The sequence below is a fragment of the Phascolarctos cinereus genome, unplaced genomic scaffold (assembly GCF_003287225.1).
Source record: "Phascolarctos cinereus isolate Bilbo 61053 unplaced genomic scaffold, phaCin_HiC Scaffold_726;HRSCAF=1367, whole genome shotgun sequence".
In the NCBI taxonomy this organism is placed as follows: domain Eukaryota; kingdom Metazoa; phylum Chordata; class Mammalia; order Diprotodontia; family Phascolarctidae; genus Phascolarctos; species Phascolarctos cinereus.
Window position 1 is genome coordinate 97,179,464 of NW_027556098.1, and position 17,812 is coordinate 97,197,275.

A 17,812-nucleotide genomic window follows, 5' to 3' on the forward strand; every position below is an offset into this window, starting at 1 on the left:
GCTTGTAATAAGATATTTTAAGTCAACTTTACTTATGAAGCTCCTGAATATTGCTATAATTTTTTTTCTCAATTTGACAAAATTTATTGAATTTTATGTATGAGATGTATCTACGAGGGCAGCTAGGTGGATGCAGTGTAGAGTGCTGGGCCCAGAGTCAGTAAGACTCATCTTTCTGACTTCACTCAGACACTTACTGGCTGTGTGACCTTGGGTAAGTCACTTAACCTTGTCTGCCTCAGTTCCTCAACTATAAAATAAGCTGGAAAAGGAAATGTCAAACCACTCTAGTATCTTCACCAAGAACACCCCAAATGGGTTCACGAAGATTTGGACATGACTTAAAATCACTGAACAACAAACGTATGAGATACAACAAACCATGGATGCTATTTCTTCTAGATTTCTTGACTTCCTTAAACCTGCTTGGCTAATTGATTAGTATGCTTGTTGAAATCTATACTGACATTTAAGTTGTATTAATCTAGTATCTTAAAAATCATAAAAATCATTTAGAACTGAAAATAGAGATTATCTAGTGTGACTTATTCATTTTAAGGATCTGGAAACTGAGGCTAGAGAAGCAAAAGACTTGCCCAAGTCCATACAAATAGTGAATAGCAAAGCTGGGATTTGAATAGGTCCTTTAATTCCAAAACCAACAATGATCTCAAATGTTTTGTTTTTTCAAGATTTTTATTATTTAAAAATTCCTAACAGTTTTTGCAAAAGGGACCTTAGAAATATTCTCTGATCATGTCCTATTAAAAAAAATAAGTTACAACTATGTAGACCATTGTACTTTATGCTGTGGTGCTTAGTGGAAAGTGATTAAGACCTACAAGCTTAGCCTGACAGGGGAGATAAGATGTATATGTAAAAAAACCAGGATATAAAAAAGCAGAAGAAAGCTGCATGGGGCAACTTCTAAAAGAGAGTCATAAAATGCCAAAGGAGCTCAGAGAAGGGTCAGGTTAATTCTGGCTGAGGACATGAAGGAAGGTTTCAGAGTGGAGGTGGCACCTGAGTTAGTATTTAAAGGATGGGAAAGACTTCAGTGGGCATCACAGAGCACTGGAGGTGTAAAGAACAATTTTAGCAAAAGAATGGAGGCAAAGGCGTACAGGGAATTTGTGGGCAATAACAAATAGCACCGTTTGGCTTGAATGTAGGGTTGTGTGAAAGGGAATAATGAGAAATAAAGCTGGAAAGACAGATTGGGACTGGACCTGGTGGGCCCCGAATGCCATGTGATGAGGTTACATGGAGACTAGGTAGTAAGGTGTTACAACAGTCCAGATTTGGGTAAGACAAGTCTAAATCTATTTTTAAAATTATATATACATTTTAATTGTTTTCTATGTACAAAGGAATAAGACTAGGTAAGGCAGAGAAAGCAAAAAAAGAATAAGGAACTTTCAGTCTTGTAGGGGAAAGAAGATATTTATGTACCCCAAAATATAATACAAAACAATAGGGGCAAAGGGGAAAAAAAGAAGAGAACAAATGAGAAAAAAAAATTGATTCATTAGGTCTAGCTAAGGGGAAATAAGGTAGGAATCAAAGGTAAGCCTGGGGTTCAGGCAATTAGGAGTGACCTAGGTGACTAGGAAGCCTGGGTGACTAGGAAGATGGTGGCATCACTAACAAAAATAAGGAAGTACAAAGGAATAGTGTATGTTGAAGTAATCGATAGAGTATGTATAAAGGACTTTTCTAGAACATATTTCATATTTATTTATATAACTTCTTCCCCTAATCCTCCTACATTCTATACATCACTTTATTATAAGAAATACACAAAAATGTTTCACGAAAAACTTCTACTCATTTTTTCTTTCTGCTTTGGAACAATAACTCCAGGTAGGGTCAATGTAATAATTAGGGTGGGTGATGGGCACTTTTCCCTTGGGTTCTCCCGGTCTCCCCTCTGTGGCCCTGGCCTCCCCAGTATTGGTCTTCATATATGTCCTAGGTGCTCTGTCTTCTCTGTGGTGTGATGTTGCTCCTTATCTTCTCCCTTTCTTCTACCAAGGTTTATGGCCCTTTCTCCATCGTGAAAATTGCTAATCACAGCTTTGCCTATGGGTGCCAGCAGGGGCTACCTGGGCTACCTGGAAACTTTTAAGTATGTCAGCTGGCAACATTCACTTTGTCCCAAATTAAAGGAGCAGCCAGACACTTTGTACTGACAGGTTGTAGAACAAAGAAAGAGTCAGCACTTACATTTTACACTCATTTCCTTTAATCCGTTTCTACTTAATCTCTGTCTCCCCTTCACCTATGCTAGGCTAGGTTTACAACGCTTTCAATATAAAAAATTGGCTTGCAGTGAACTATGGCAATTATGACTGAGCAGATTTGGCCCAGGAATAAGGCCTCACTAATCCTGCCAAGAAACAAAGGTACAGTAAGAAGTTGCCTGAACCTTAAACTTTCTTTTCCTGTACCAAAGGTACAAGTACTAAATATAAATGCTAGCTTTGAGTCATTTTGTGGATCTCCTTTTTCATCCTGTCCCTGTCTTTCTTTCAGACTGCTAACTTACTATCACTGGTCAGGTAAGTATTTAACAAAATACTCACCCTTAAATGATTAAAAAAAAACACAACAACAACCCAAAGCAGGGCTAAGAAATGGAAAATTGTTAAAAATAAAAACAAAACAAAACAAACCACCACCCTAGATTTCAATTAACTTTGTCTTGATGGCTGTGTGATTCTGGGTACGTCACCGTTTTTTAAGTAAATGGAAATGTGAATCTCAATGATTAAAGTGGCCAAGGGTGGTACTGGACTATGACATTATGCTTACTTAATTCTACCACCATCATCATTTGGGGATGAAAATGCTAGGTGAAAAGATGGGGAATTATGATTGAATACTATACGGGATGATTTCATATCCTATATGCTTTGGCTTCAGCCTAAATCATGCAAGATTTTTTAGCATTTGCCACCATCCTTAAAAATGAAAACTTGGTAAAGTCACAATCACAAATTTAAGTGTGTACTTTGTTAAAAAAAAAAAGTACTCATGGAAGGCTATAAGGAAATTTGAGAAACTTTGGAAGGGGTTGACTGACATGGTTATAGTGACAATTATTTGAAATGTGGTATTTTAGATTGACTTGAATTCATAACATCTAGATTACAGAAGCTTCTAGAAGGGCAGGAAAGAGAAGGTGTCTCTATACTATAGCTTCAGGCCAAAACCAGCCTGCCCTACAGCCCTGAGTTAAGATGGGTTTTCACATTTTAAAATACAATGAAACTTAATTTAAAAATGTAAATATCAATCGGCATTTGGGCTGTAGTTTGTCAGGCTCAGCTTTAGAAGAACATCACCACTGTCTACAGTATCAAAAGGTTTATGAGGATTTTTGCAGTAAGAATAGGAAAGAATAGGAAAGAAGGTATGGATTTTGGAGGTGTGCCAGGACTTGAAAATAATTTGGATTTGTGATCAGGTTTTTCTGCAATGCCTCTAAATCACGAGGAATGGCGTTCGCAATAATGACTATCTCACTTTTATATCTGTATCAACAGCACCTAGTAGGCACTTAATAAATGTCTGACTGATAGCAAATTGATATACAAGATAAAGTAAGAGATTATGATTTATATTTGTACTATGCTGATTTTGTAGTGCTCAGATAAAAGGGGCCATTTGAAGGAGAGGGAATGGATCTCAGTATTTTACTCCTATCTGATGGTCTAAGAATCCTCAGTTCATAATTTTTAGAAGATTTTATGATATCCTATTTCTTTGCCCCTACATGAATGGAAGATGACTAATACTACTAACAATATCTTATATTTATGTAAGTTTCATACTTTTTCAAATTACTCATATACACATGATCTAGTACAATTCTCAAACCAACTCTCGGAGACAGACAGGGCCCAATGTTTATTAAAAAGAAAACTAGACCTGAGTTTGGGTCCTGGCTCTGTTATCGCTTCCTTTGGCAATTTTAGGCAAGTAACGGTTTCTCCCTGGGTTAGTCTAATCACCTGTATAAAGAAATATCTGATATATCTAGTTTGAAGTGAAATTAGAGAATTAGAGAAGATTAGAGATTAGAAGATTATGAGAATCAAATGACACCATCAATGTAATATGCTCTATAAACCTTAAAGTGCAAAATGAGTCAACTAATGATAACAGCTAACATTTATATAGATAGCCCTTAAAGGTCTGTAAAGAGCTACATATATTATTTAAATTTGAACTTCATAACAACACAATGAAATTAAACTTCTATGATTCATATCCCCAGTTTAGAGAAGAAGAAATTGAGGCTTGGAGAGTTTAAATGACTTGCCCAGAGTTATTGAGCTGCTACTGAGGTAGGATACGATTCAGGGTCTTTTCTGGCTACTCTGCCTTTAAGTTACTATGATTTGGAGGCACACCTCCAAAATCCATACTTTCTTTCTTATTCTTACTGCAATTATGTTATGACTGAGAGAATTATTATTTCTTTCTCATATTAATAACTAATTAATTGAATCAGGACCAAGGTTTTTTTCATTTTTCTACCTCCCCAGAAATCAACGAGTGTGGGAAATATTGGGCAAAGACTTACCCAGACTAAGGTCTAATTAAAGACACTAAAAGAAATTCTAAGTTTAGGTGAATGGGTAGATGCCTGCTCACTGTGTTTACTCAGGTCTGAGGAAATATGGATTTTCCCTTTTGTCAGACAAGTGATACAGAAATTGACGTTTCTTTGACAAAGATTTGGGTGCTCAGTGTCACCTACCTCAAGACCCACCTCTCATTATAATAGTCATTCACTGATTGTTAACCAATTAGAGTTGATTGCCAGCTTGAGGAACTACTCACTCTTCCAAGGGCATATAAACTGTGAGTCCAGGGGCCATCTCTAATCGTCTTGATCTATATCTTGCCACTGGACTCAGATGATCCTGGAGTAGAAAGTGAGGCTGATGACTTTGCAGAGCCCTCCCTCACTTAAATCCAATTCATTTGCAAGACATGGCATCACCTTCCTCATGTCATGGTCCTCTTCAAGAACAAAGGACAAACTACAACAAACTGTGAGCCCACTGCCACGAGGGGCCTTTGGCATTTCAGAGTGTCACTGACCTCTTTTATTAATAAAATACTAGCATTATTAATGAAATGACTAATTACCCAGACATTATGTCTCTCACACTTTTTATACATCAGTGATAATGAAAGTAAAGTGCTTTATAACTCTAAAGGAACATAGATCTATACCATTCTCTCCCCTGCCCCACCCCAAAGAAACAAGCACACTGAGATTAAATGATTTGTCGAAGTTTCCAAAATGAGTTAGTGACTGAGCCAGAACTAGAAACTAGGTCTCCTTAATACAATGCTTTTTCTACCATAACATTAAGCTACCTCCCTATTTCTCTTTTTTCTATCATTCAATTTCTATGAGAAACAAATTCTAAGTACTACCATATCTGATTGCCTCAGTTTCCTTAATTATAAAATGAAGGGATTGGACTCAATTATGCATCAAAGCTTGAAGAACATAATGTAAATATTTATTAGCTAGCACCAGTGGTATGCAAATTATTTGGGGCAAGCTCTAATTTTTGTAATGGTTTCATTTTGTGATAGAAATGGTCAGATATGTGTGAGCTTCTATTGATATTAGACTGAACCAGAATTTGTGACCTTGTACAGATGAAACCAGAAAGAGCTAGGTTTCTCGCCTTTTATTTTAGTTCTCTACCAGCTGAGTGCTAGATTTCATGTCATACACACATCTCATTGCTCTTTTTTTTTTTTTAATTCTATGGTTTTAAACAATGGGTAATATTCCAAGGAAACATGCAAGTTGTAGCTCTTAAAGAGCACACCCAAAGGACAACAGAGATATTGAAGCAACTGGGGAGAAGGGGTGGTGGTCAAGCGTTTCAAGAATCACTCAAGCTGCTGAAACCAGATCAGTTGTGATCAAGTGCAAAGGAAGGTGTCATAAATGGAAGGGGGGAAAAAATCCTCTAAGAACTGAAAAACTATTGATGTGAAACAGCTTAATTAATCCTTAAAAAGTAAAAAAAAGACTTTCAAGGGGATCAGAAAGCTGGAAGGATTGCTAATGATTCCTTACAGTGAGGATTAGGTTTCTTAGAGAAGATGGAGGAATAGTGAGATCAGTTTTAAAAAGTTATGAAGAAGCAATACCTGTCATTGGCAAGACAATATAAAGACTGGAGTATTGAAGATTGGGAAAAGGCAATTTTTACAGATAAAAGACACTTTTTCATTTAAGGTTATGCCAAAACAATTGTTAAGAACAGGTAAGCCCGTAAGCCCTGGGCACTGTCATCAGACTGTAAAAACAGAGCTAAAATATGTTTTGGGGATTTTTTTTAATGGTGAGTGGGCCTGGAAATCGTGTTCTTCTATGGTGAATGATGAATTCTGATAAATATATTGATATATTGTGGGGCAGAAATTATCCTAAAATTATTGAAATTCCAAATGGAAACAGAATCCCACACTATGACTTGCAACATGCCACAAGTCATTAAAGGTTAAGAAATTCATCCAAGAAATGGAGATAAACATGCTTGAGTGACCTGGGAACTTACTTGGTTTAAATTCCACTGAAAATCTATGTGCTATAATCAATGTTAAATTCAAGAAGACAAACTGTTTGTCAAACATATAGTTAATACTCAAAATGACCAATATGTATTTTCATGATGAATTACATCTTATGAACTCAATGCCAATTCATATAAAATAAATAATCAGAAAAAAAGGCAGCACGTTATTAAGTTTTTTAAAAATGTAAAAAAGTTTGAAGGTTTATTTTAATTTATTTTCCCTTGTCCCAAGTAATTCACAGGCCAATACAGGATCACAGATTTAGAATGGGGAAGAACCTTTAGAGGTCATCTAGTCTAACCTTCTTATTTTATCGATGAGGAAACCAAGGCACTGAATTAAGTGACTTGCCCAATATCACACAAAGCTAATGTCTGAAACAGGATTTGAACCTAGGATTTCCCAACTCTAGGGCCAGTGTCCTAACCACAATACCACGCTGCACCCTTACATATACGTATAGTGGTTTCTGTATACTTTCTATTTGTCCGTCACTACAATCTGTTTACATGTAAACTCCCAAGAGGCAAGTCCATATTTCTTTAAGTTTTATTGCATAAAGCAACAGTGTGTAGGTGGATGCTTAATGAATTCTGAAATCTGTCTACTAAATGTACCACTTCATATATTTGGTCTCTTCTGCTAGGGAATGAATTAACTGTAAAAAGCCAAATCACTGAAGCTTATTTTTTTAAGTGCCAAAAGCTTAATTTAAACATTTGTGATAGAAAGCTTTCTGAAATGTTATCACCTATTTCCCTGCCTTCTTGAATAATCTTTTTCCTGCTTGTTAAGGTTCATGATTATGAACTTCAATTACTGTCCTCAGGAATAATAATACAATAACTGAAAGGCTGACTGAAGTGTACAGCGGTGTTTATTTTTCCCCTAAATGGCCTCACACTACTGTGCTTTTTAGGTTCTTGGAGCTGTGTTTATATTCCTTCGCTGTCAGACTTTAACTAACACTTATTGCTGTTGTCAATGTACACTTTTGACTTTGCAAACCAGATAAGCAAGTTGGTTAGAGCTATGCAGTAACAGTTAAACAGGCTCTTAAGTGAGGGCCTATTTTTTTCTTCCTTGTGAATAATATAGCACTTTGGGTATACTAAGAGTTCTGGACATATTTGATTCTCACAACCACTCTGCAAAGTTGCCTGTTTTATAGGCAAGGAAACTGAGGGTCCGAGAAGTTAACTGACTTGCCCAAGCAAGGACTCAGTGGCAAGGCCCAGCTCTTGGGACTTCAGTTCAGTGTAGTTCTCTCTCCATTATGACACTGCGTAATCTTTAAGTGAAAACTCTCTATTTTGCTTACTCAGGGAGTTTTTACTTCCTTCCTGTTGGGTTTCCCACAGCCACCCTCTCCTCCATGTGAAATCCTCAGAGGTTATCTTGTCTAACTATGTCATATTTTATGGCTGAGGAAACCGAGGCACAGAGTGGTTAAATGACTTGTGCAAGATCATAAGAAGCAGAACAAAGATCTGAGCTATAGTTCTGATGCCAAATCCACTTTTCTTTCAGCTGTACTGTTCCTTTGATTCAACATTATTATATAACCACAAGATGAGAGCATATCCCAGTTTAGCTGTAGCAAATATTTCTGGGACAAGGCTATTATTCTTTTATTTCTAAGATCATTCATTTATTCAACTGGCATTTAGTAAATGTCCACTGTCTACCACAAGACACCAATCCTTCTCTTCTCCTCAGACTCCCTTCCCTGACAAAATAATTACCTCTATTTTTTCCTTGTACAAGTGGTCTTAAGAGTACCTTTTGTTTTGTTTCTTTTCCTTAACAAAAGGAGATTTCACATTTATTACTAATGGGATTTTTTTGTTGATTATCATTCAATTAAAGACCTGTTTCTTATTAGTAAACTATTTAAGTAATGAAAAATTATGCTGATCATGTTATAAAACAATGATTTTTGAATGTAACTTTTCTCAATTTTTAAATTTGGCATTTTTTCCTTTTTGTCAGTAGTACTAAGCCTCTTGCTGCACACCCCTGAAACTCGTATGCATGATTTTTTCCTTCGGACATTTAAAAAAAATTGCTAAAAGAATCACTTGAGCAGGCTCAAGGGGCAGATTGAAACAGATTTTTGAACTAGCTGAAATACTTCTTTTTCCTGCTTTCTGAATGTTCTTATTTATATAGAGAGAAGCAAGATAATGGGGGTGAAGGGTATGTAGAGAGGGAATATGTAGTATCAAAACAGTCACTGTCATTTTCAATGTTGCCTATAATTAACCTGAAGCTAGACACTCATGATCTCAAAATAAAAATCCTTTATTACTTAAACAATTTTTGTTTCTAATGTAGGTTATGAGTTTGTTATCTTTGTTCAATGCCATCTATTCCCAAGGAAGAGATTTTCATTTTTTGATGAAGAGACGTCCTATTCATTTATCCTGATTCATGTATCTCTCTCTAGAGCTGCACAGTTTTTTGCTGTTTTTTTTTTTATGCAAGGTTTCCAGAGACATGAAAGGGAACTCCATGTCTGGAGAACATACTTGGCAATACAGAAAGGGAGTGAATCAGGCTCTGGTAAGCCAAATTAGAATCTGCTAATTTTACAATGTACGAAATAATTATTTATTACATATCAAAACCTAAGTCACCTTTTAAATGAGAAACAACCTACGCAGACATCAATGACAATTAAGTCTGACAAGGAGCTGGGTGTGGTGCAATGTTATAAAAACTAAAAGGCTCCCAATTATGAAGAAAAAGCCAACCAAACACTGGCAGTATTAACTATGAGACTGCTGCTACAAAGAGAAAATTAATCAAATCAGTAAATATATAGTTTTTCTTTGCTGTTTTTTAGCCTTTTAAAAAATTCTGAAGTTAAACACTAAATAAAATGGGCATTTCCATACATAGATAGGAACAGAAAAAGAAGGTTTTATGTGAAACTGCAGATTTCTATTATATCAATCTCACTTTTAAACGTACAACAAATTCAATTTTAGCTTTCAAAGCTGTCTTGTTTGTCTGGGTTTCTTTTCTGGCTCTCCTTCTGTTCTCTGTATTTTTTTTAAAATGCCTACTGAGGCATTTTTTTATTGTGAGACTTATTTTTCTTTTAAAAAATGTACATTCTTTAGGACAATCTGCATAACAAAAGGTCTGCTAATTTGTATTAAACATTTTAAAAAGAAATATTATGTTCCATTCTTTGACAATAATGAAACATTCAAGTAGCCTGTAAATTTTAGTAAATTAATATTCAATTAGCTAATCTCAATTATAAATGCCTATTTATATGATACCCAGTAGCAGCACACTCCACAGCTTCCCCTTGAAGCATTTACACAATAGGTATATCCTTTATTGGAGATTTCTTTAAAATCTGCCATTGCTTTTCACTCTCTAGTTACAGATGATGGTAATCTCTAAAGCAAAACACTTCTTTTCCTACTTCAACTTGGAACTAGTGATAAATGGAACCTTTGCATGAACCAGCTGAAACATTTATCAAAATCAGGGTAGATATTCAGGAAGGCATTATCAGGCTATCTTTAAACACATAGTATCCTGGATATTTGGAGAGGCTGTAACAAAAACAACTGAAACTGTTCTCCAGTTATTCAAGGCTGGCTGGATTTTTCTCCACCCCTTTGCTGTATATTTTTACATGTATAACCTTAATTATAGGATTCCTTCCCACTATCCTGAAATGCTTCTATTGCACAGACTCTACAAAGAAGGAAAAGGTTTGACCTTGATGAGACAACTTTAACTTCACTACTGAAGCTTCATTCAAAAACTCCTTGTTTTGTTTTGTTTTTATGTGTCAAGAAAAGCTTTCTGCAAAATCTATTTTGTAGTCCATGACTGAACGTTTTCCTATGTTCTCAGACAGCACATGTTTGTCAGTTGACTAATCATCCATGCTGTTCAAAAGTATGTGTCTAGTTAATTTAAGCAGTTTATTTTGATAGTGTTCACCTCCTTTTGATTATAGCAGGTGTTTCAAGGATAAATTTGCTGAAAATTGTATTTTGTTTAAACAACAGCACCATGTACATTTATGGCCCTACTATATTAAACAACATTTATTGTCTGGAAGCAATAGATACAATTACAAACATTTGTGACAGTAATTGGCGCTATTACTCCTGCATGAAGTCTCACAGAGACCAGCTTACTGCCACCTGTATTTACATTTCTTTGTTGCTATGTAATTCCCAGACTCGAATTTTTTATTTGGCATTTTATTTTTCCTCAAATTATGTGGATATTTCTCAACAGAAGGTCTGTGTACTTATAAATTTACCAGAGATAAAAATGTCATCTCACCATTATTCAAATTATAGGAGGAATTTCGTTTTAATGAATAATGTCCAATTCTATATAATAAGGCTAGTTCCACATCCTGGCAGACAGCTCATTCTAACACTATTTTGCTGATATGGATACAAGAATTCAGGTAAAAGAGAATGGGTAAAAAATGAACTCAACAAACAGTTAGTAAATCTTGGCCTTTGCAGTAAGGTTTTATTTGCATTTCAATACCTGGGTGGTGGCAAATATTTTTAAACAAAATTTGGAATTTTTTTTCAAGATGTTGCTAGTGTTGTTTTGGGATTTTTGTTTGTTTCTTAACAGTGATTCTTGACTGCTGATGTTTGGGTGGGTGGGACTGCAAAATGAGAGTGTTCTGTTCAACTTATGGAGGAGACAATTGTGAGGAAATGTAGGTTTCTTTGCAGTGCTCACAAACTTCATAGGATCACACATTTAGATGCGGAGGTTATCCATTCCAACTTCTTCATTTTATGGATGGGGAAATAAGGCCCAGGAAATTTAAGTGCCTAGCCCAGATCACAAAGACAATAAGTGTCTGAGTTGGCATTTGAACCAAAGTCATCTGAGTCTAGAACCTGTGCCACTAGTACCATGATATCTTATAGGCAGCAAAGTGACCAGAGAATGGTTTATTGCCAAACTTGCCAAATAAAACTGTCATAGTCATTGATAACAGAATTTCAGTGCTGAGAGGAACTTGGAGGTCATTTAATACAAAGAAACTGAGAATTACCTCACAGCTCAGTTAACAGCAAAGCTGGGGGCTTGAATTTCCACCAAGAACTATGAAGTATATTTTGAACGATGATGTAAATTATTTCATTATATGAAGTAATTAACAGAACAGTCCTAGTAAAATGTACTGAAGCCAAGAGATCTGGTTCTAATTTTAGCTGGCTCAGTACTTCACTGTGTAACCAACAAGGCTGAAACTTTCCAGGTCTCAGGATCCACCTTTGGAATGGATTACCCATCACTAAGCTCCCTCCCCATTCGAAGGATAACAATTCACATTCATAAAGAACCTTAAGTGATTTCCAAAACAATTTATTCACAACAGTAGTGAAGTAGGTAACAATCAATCAACATTTATTAATTACTTACAATGTGCCTGGCACAAATGCTAAATGCTAGAGATAAAAAAAAAATAGCAAAAGACAGTTTCTACCCTTTAAAGTGCTTACAATCGGGGCAGCTAGGTGGCGCAGTGGATAGAGCACAGGCCCTGAATTCAGAAGGACCTGAGTTCAAATCTGACCTCAGACACATAACACTTACTAGCTATGTGACCCTGGGCAAGTCACTTAACCCCACTGCCTAGCCAAAAAAAAAAAACACCAAAAAAAATAAAAAAAATAAAGTGCTTACAATCTAATGAGGGATGAAGAGGTTTGGTGAACTGGATAGTGAGTTAATTAGAGATGTGTATAAGGATTGCCTTGCAGCAGTGAGGGCCCAGTTGAGTAGCATAAATGTGTAGTGGACCTGGTCAGCACAGGTTTGTGATTTTCTCCACCTTTGTTTAATCATACACGCTTAAGAGCAAAGGAAGCAGATAGTGAACATGATGTAAGGCTGAGGTTTGGCAAGGCAAGACTGACAATACAATAAGGGGGCAAGAGACTCAAAAGCAGAGGGCAGTATAGAGTTGAACTGGCTTACCAAGCGATCAAAATGGGGAAGAGGAGAGAATAAAGCAAGTGTAGGAGTGATGGCTGGGAAACAACTGAAGAGCTGGTAGTCATGGTGTGGATAAAGAGCAGGGATCAGGATTGTAAGGCAGAGGGAGAAGGTAGAATGACAACAAATTGTTATCAGATAAAGGAATTTCAGAGTATACAAACATGGAACTGGAGTATTTGTAGGTGATAACAAGATCATCTTTGTGTATGGCTGAGTTGAGATGGATTAAATCATGTTAAATTAGTAAACTGAGGAACAAATATCCTTTTACAGAAAAGGAAACTGAGCATTAGATAAATTTATTGATGGGCACAGCTCATTATGTCAGTAAGCATTAGAACCAAGACTTGAAGCTAGGTATGCTGACCAGAGTTAGGTCTATAATTTTTACAGTGCCTAGTACTGAAGTACTAACAATTAAGAAGTATTCTTCACTATTACTAATATTCAACAATTTCTAATACTCCCCAACATTACTGACCCAAAGTTTTACAAAATATGTGAAAATAACTACATAAGCTGTAGTCATGGCTCAGAGACAACATTATATTTGCTCTTAGTCAATAATCTCTATATATTTATAACCTCTACCCTTCTCACTTGCCCCTTGTGCCATCATGACTTCTTACTGTTCGAAAATGTAAAGCCATATACTTAACATCTCTTTTAAGTAACTAACACATGAAGGGCTACATAGTGTCATAAATGGAAGTCAAAGAAAAACTGGGTCCTAGCATTAGGAAGACATGTTCAAGTCTTATCGCTGATATAAGGTAGACAAAGAGCCGGAAAGGGTCTGGACCACCTAATCTAATTCCTTCATTTTGCACATGAGAACATTTAGATAGGAAGTAGGTTGACTTTATTACTGAACATCAGAGATGGGATCTGAACCCAGATCTTCTGGCTCCAAAGCCAATGCTTCCAAGTAGTTGTTTAACCACAGAAAAGTCAATTAACCTCTTAGTGCCTGAGACAGCTCTCTAAGACTATAAGTTTTACTAAATGCTACACAATTATAACAACCAAGAATCCTGACCCTGGAGAAGAACTGAGAAAATGCACTTCTTTCCTTGCAGAGTTGGAGGGTTAAAAGGATGGGATGTTAAACAGTCAGATTTTGTTAATATGTTGAGTTTTTTTTTCTTTCTCTCTTTTTTTTAATACTCTGCTATAAGGAAAGGGGAGGGGAAGGAGGAGGAAGGGATATATTCTAAAATGAAGGGGATGTAAAAATAAAGGATGACAATAACTTTTTTTTAAAGGAGAGGGGAAAAAAAGACTATTATAGGAGAGCTAGCAATCTGCTTTGGTAGAGGAAATTTTCACATTGGGAATTTCCTAGACGAAGGAAATCCAGGTCCAAACCAAAAAAATTATCACCATTAAAAATATAAACAACACAGTATGTTTTTCTACAGTATCAAAATTGCCTTCCATTTTTATGGGCTTTTGTATAGTTAAGCAACTCTGATGGTCTTTCAAGTTTATTAAAATGAAATTCTATTTGTAATCCTCTGAAATCTCATACCTTTTATGTATCGTCATTTTGCACGACGTTGGCTATCTGGACAGAAGCTACGGCTCTGAATCTTAGCTCTGTGGCTTACTGGTGTGACCTTAGCCAAGTCACTTCAGCTCTTGGGCCTCAGTTTCCTCCCCTGTAGGTTACACCAGTTAATTTCTAGTTGTAACGCCTATGAGCCTGTGAAATAAGTCTCTTATTTGTTTTAGTCACTGGTTCCTGGGGAAGAAGCTGTGATATGTGGATGGATTAAAGCACTGGACTTTGAAATCCAATGAGATTTCCTTGTGCAGGTTCAAGTCCCGCTCAATGCAACTTCTTATGTTTAATCAAACAATGGAAAATAGGGCAGTTTTCAAAAGAATATAACAGCCTTATGCAAGAATGCTTCCTGCAAAGATAACAGAAAAAAAAAGGTCAAAGTTGGCAGGGCTATGGGGAGACGGGCACACCCACTGCACTATTGGTGGAGCTGTGAATTAGTCCCTCTACATGGACCCTAACCCTCCCACACCACCCCAAACTGTAATACTGTAAAAGTAAATAAATTGTACAAACCTTTGATCTAGTGATACCGCTATTAGACATATATATTGGTATACAAGGAGGTCAAAGGCAGAGTGACAGGCCTCATATGTACAAAAATATTTATGGTAGCATTTATTAGAGTACCGAAGAACTAGAACAAGAATAAATGTAAGACCCCAGTGACTGGGAAGTGGCTTATAAAATTGTGGAATATTAATGTAACAAAATTGTTACTGTGCTATACAAACTGAGAAATATGGCTAGATATGAGAATTCATATTCACAAACTTGAGAAGACTTGTATGAACCATACAGACTGAAGTAAACAGAAACAGAACAATTTATAATACTTTGACCACAATAATTTAAAGGAAAACAGTACTAAAAAACTTCAGAACTCTGATCAATGCAATGGACCATCAGAATACTGACAGTGAAACATGCCTCTTGCCTGTTACTGTTCCACTGGGTAGTGGGATGAGGAGTCACTAGGAAGTGAAAGTATCATAAAAAAAGTATCAACAAAATATCTTCCCCCAAAAGAATGCTAGATTAAGAAGATCTGGGTTCAATTCTCAGTTCTGCCACTGACTAGCTGGGTATCCTTGGCTAAGTCAAGCAACTTCCCTCGGCCTCAGTTTCACCATCTGTAAAAGAACCTCCAGTTGGTATAGTGGGAAAAATCCTGTACCTAACAGTCAGAGGACCCGGGTTCACATCTCAGTTCTGTCACTACCTTTGTAACTATGGACATGTGACAAGTTCTCTGTACCTTAATTCTCCATCTATAAACGTAAAATGAGGGGTATGTGAATAAATGACTTTTAATGTTGCTTCTAGTTCTAAACTTAGGATCCTATGCTCTTTAGTGGTTAAACTATATGACCTTCAAGATAAATTTTAGCTTTAACATTCTGTGATCTATGATAACTGATACTTCAATATGAATTTTTTTTTTACGTTCAGGTTTTAATTGGAAAGCGATGCAAAACTAAAGGCCAAATGAGATTCCAGCTGCCCCTTTCTTAACAATATACATTTTCTAAAAAATCTTTTGCAAATAATAAGATCAAGAAAGGAGTATGTGTTTTAAAATTATTTTTAAAATTATCAAATTATTTGTAGGAATTGTTTGTGCTGTTGTTTGTAGAATCCAAGATTGTTTTTACAAGTGTAATTAGTGATGGGGAGGGGAGAGAGACCAAGAAAAAACATGTAAGCATAGAAGAAATGCAATGAAAAGGTTTGAGATCATTAGAAACTTCCAAGCCTTTTTGGTAAGAATCTCTATATCTAAATTCACTGCAATGAATCTAAAGATTTACATAATTATGAAAGACGCTTTTGATGGAATGAAGGAGGTGGCCAACCATCTTTTGAGACAACAAAGAAGGAAACATTTAATTACAATTTGGAAAAAAAAAGCTAAGTCATTAATCAAAAATTTTAATTCTCATATCCATTGGGCATTAAAGCATGTTAGAACATTTGTTCAATGCATCAAATATCCTATATTAAATCATTATAATTTATAATGTTAGAAATAATTTCTGTATAAATGAAGAGAGTCATGCAGGCATTCACAGAAAGTTACCTCACATTTTCTATTACTCATTATTTCCAAAGAGTAGCAGTAAGGTATCAGAATGCTAATTTTCCCCTGGTCTCTGGTTAGAGTTCCAACCCTTGTCTAGAAATATCACTATCCAAATAAATGCTAATAAGTTTAATCATTTTAGGCAGCTATTTTCCCTTACTTCAGTGCATGAAGTAAAATGAAGGTTAGCTTTATCATTAAGACTGGAAAAGGGAACATAAAATGATTTTCTAGCATTCAAGACACTTCATCAAATATTTAGAGGTTCAGAATTAATGAAAAATAAGAAGCTTCCAAATAATCTGTAGACGTTTCATCATTCTACCTTTTTTTAAAAGTACACCTTGAAAATAAAGGCTTCTTTGCAAATCTATTTCCACAACTATTTAAGTGAGCAACAAAGAGGGGGCAGTGTAGGAGTAGAATAATTTAATTTTTAAAAACAGTCCATCATCCAGGACAATGCTGTCCTTTAGCTATCCCCTAAAATTGTGAGCTGACATCATGCTAAATCCAGACAGGTAAACAGCTGCTTTGCTAATATTCCCAACCCGCAGTTTGATTTGATTCCAAACTAGTTCTACTTGCATTTCTTTATGTACTAGCATTTAATGTGTTAGAGATACATTTCTGACATTTTATGTGCTATCTCAACACTTAAAATTATTATTCATCTTTTGTTTATACATCACATATCCCAATATTTTCTTCCCTATTCCCTTCCCAGAGAACCACCCCTTTTAATAATGAAGAAAAAAAAGAGAAGCAAAACATGGTTCAACAAAATGAACCAATACATTAAAGATTTTAGTGCTCCACACCCACAGTCTACCATGTCTACAAAGAAGGGAGAGGTGAGGTACAGTCTCCTACAGCTTCTTTGGGGCAAGCTTGGTTGTTATACTTTTACAATAAACTGTACCTTTTTTGAGAGCAAACACCCTACCACTTCTTGGAGTAAGAATGGGTGCGCCTAAATCTAAGAGTAGCTGACATTCTTTTCTATTTCTCTAACTGAGCCTGTTTGTCTTTTTTAACTGTTAGGAATGTTTGCAGTTTCATTTTTCACATGGAAAGCTTGAAGTGGGGGAATTTCAAGTACTCTTTGGAATAAGGACCCATATGAAATCTGTCTGGACCTCTTAAGACTATACTTTAGGGGATCACCAGGGGGACCCTAGAGAATTTTGGTGTGCCCTGAGTAGAAAGGGACCTTTTTTGTCCAGACCCAGGTGGACAGCTTTGTGCCCTGAGGAAATCATGGAAGAGTTTCCACTGAGGAGAGTTTTCTCATCTGAGAAAGTTGAAAGAGTTGACTTCAGGTCCCAAATCCCTGTGGGGAGAGCTGCATGCGGTTTGGAAAACTCTATGCGGACTGGATTTCCATCTAAGAAGGGAAGACAGTTTTCTTTGCCTTTCTTTGCTCTTTCTTTTGCTTGTGAGTTGAGGAAGACCCTGGCACATACTGCCTTTTGAACACAATCCTTATCTCTATTTTAGGAGTCATCTGTGGAGGCATAAGCAAT

The 17,812-nt window shown here is 36.1% G+C and overlaps 1 protein-coding gene across 2 annotated transcripts in view; it reads right to left on the reverse strand.

Annotated features, from left to right (window-relative positions):
• The window catches only part of IFT57 (intraflagellar transport 57), a 74,406-nt gene that overhangs the window by 10,872 nt on the left and 45,722 nt on the right, over nucleotides 1-17,812 (reverse strand). The window lies entirely within an intron of this gene.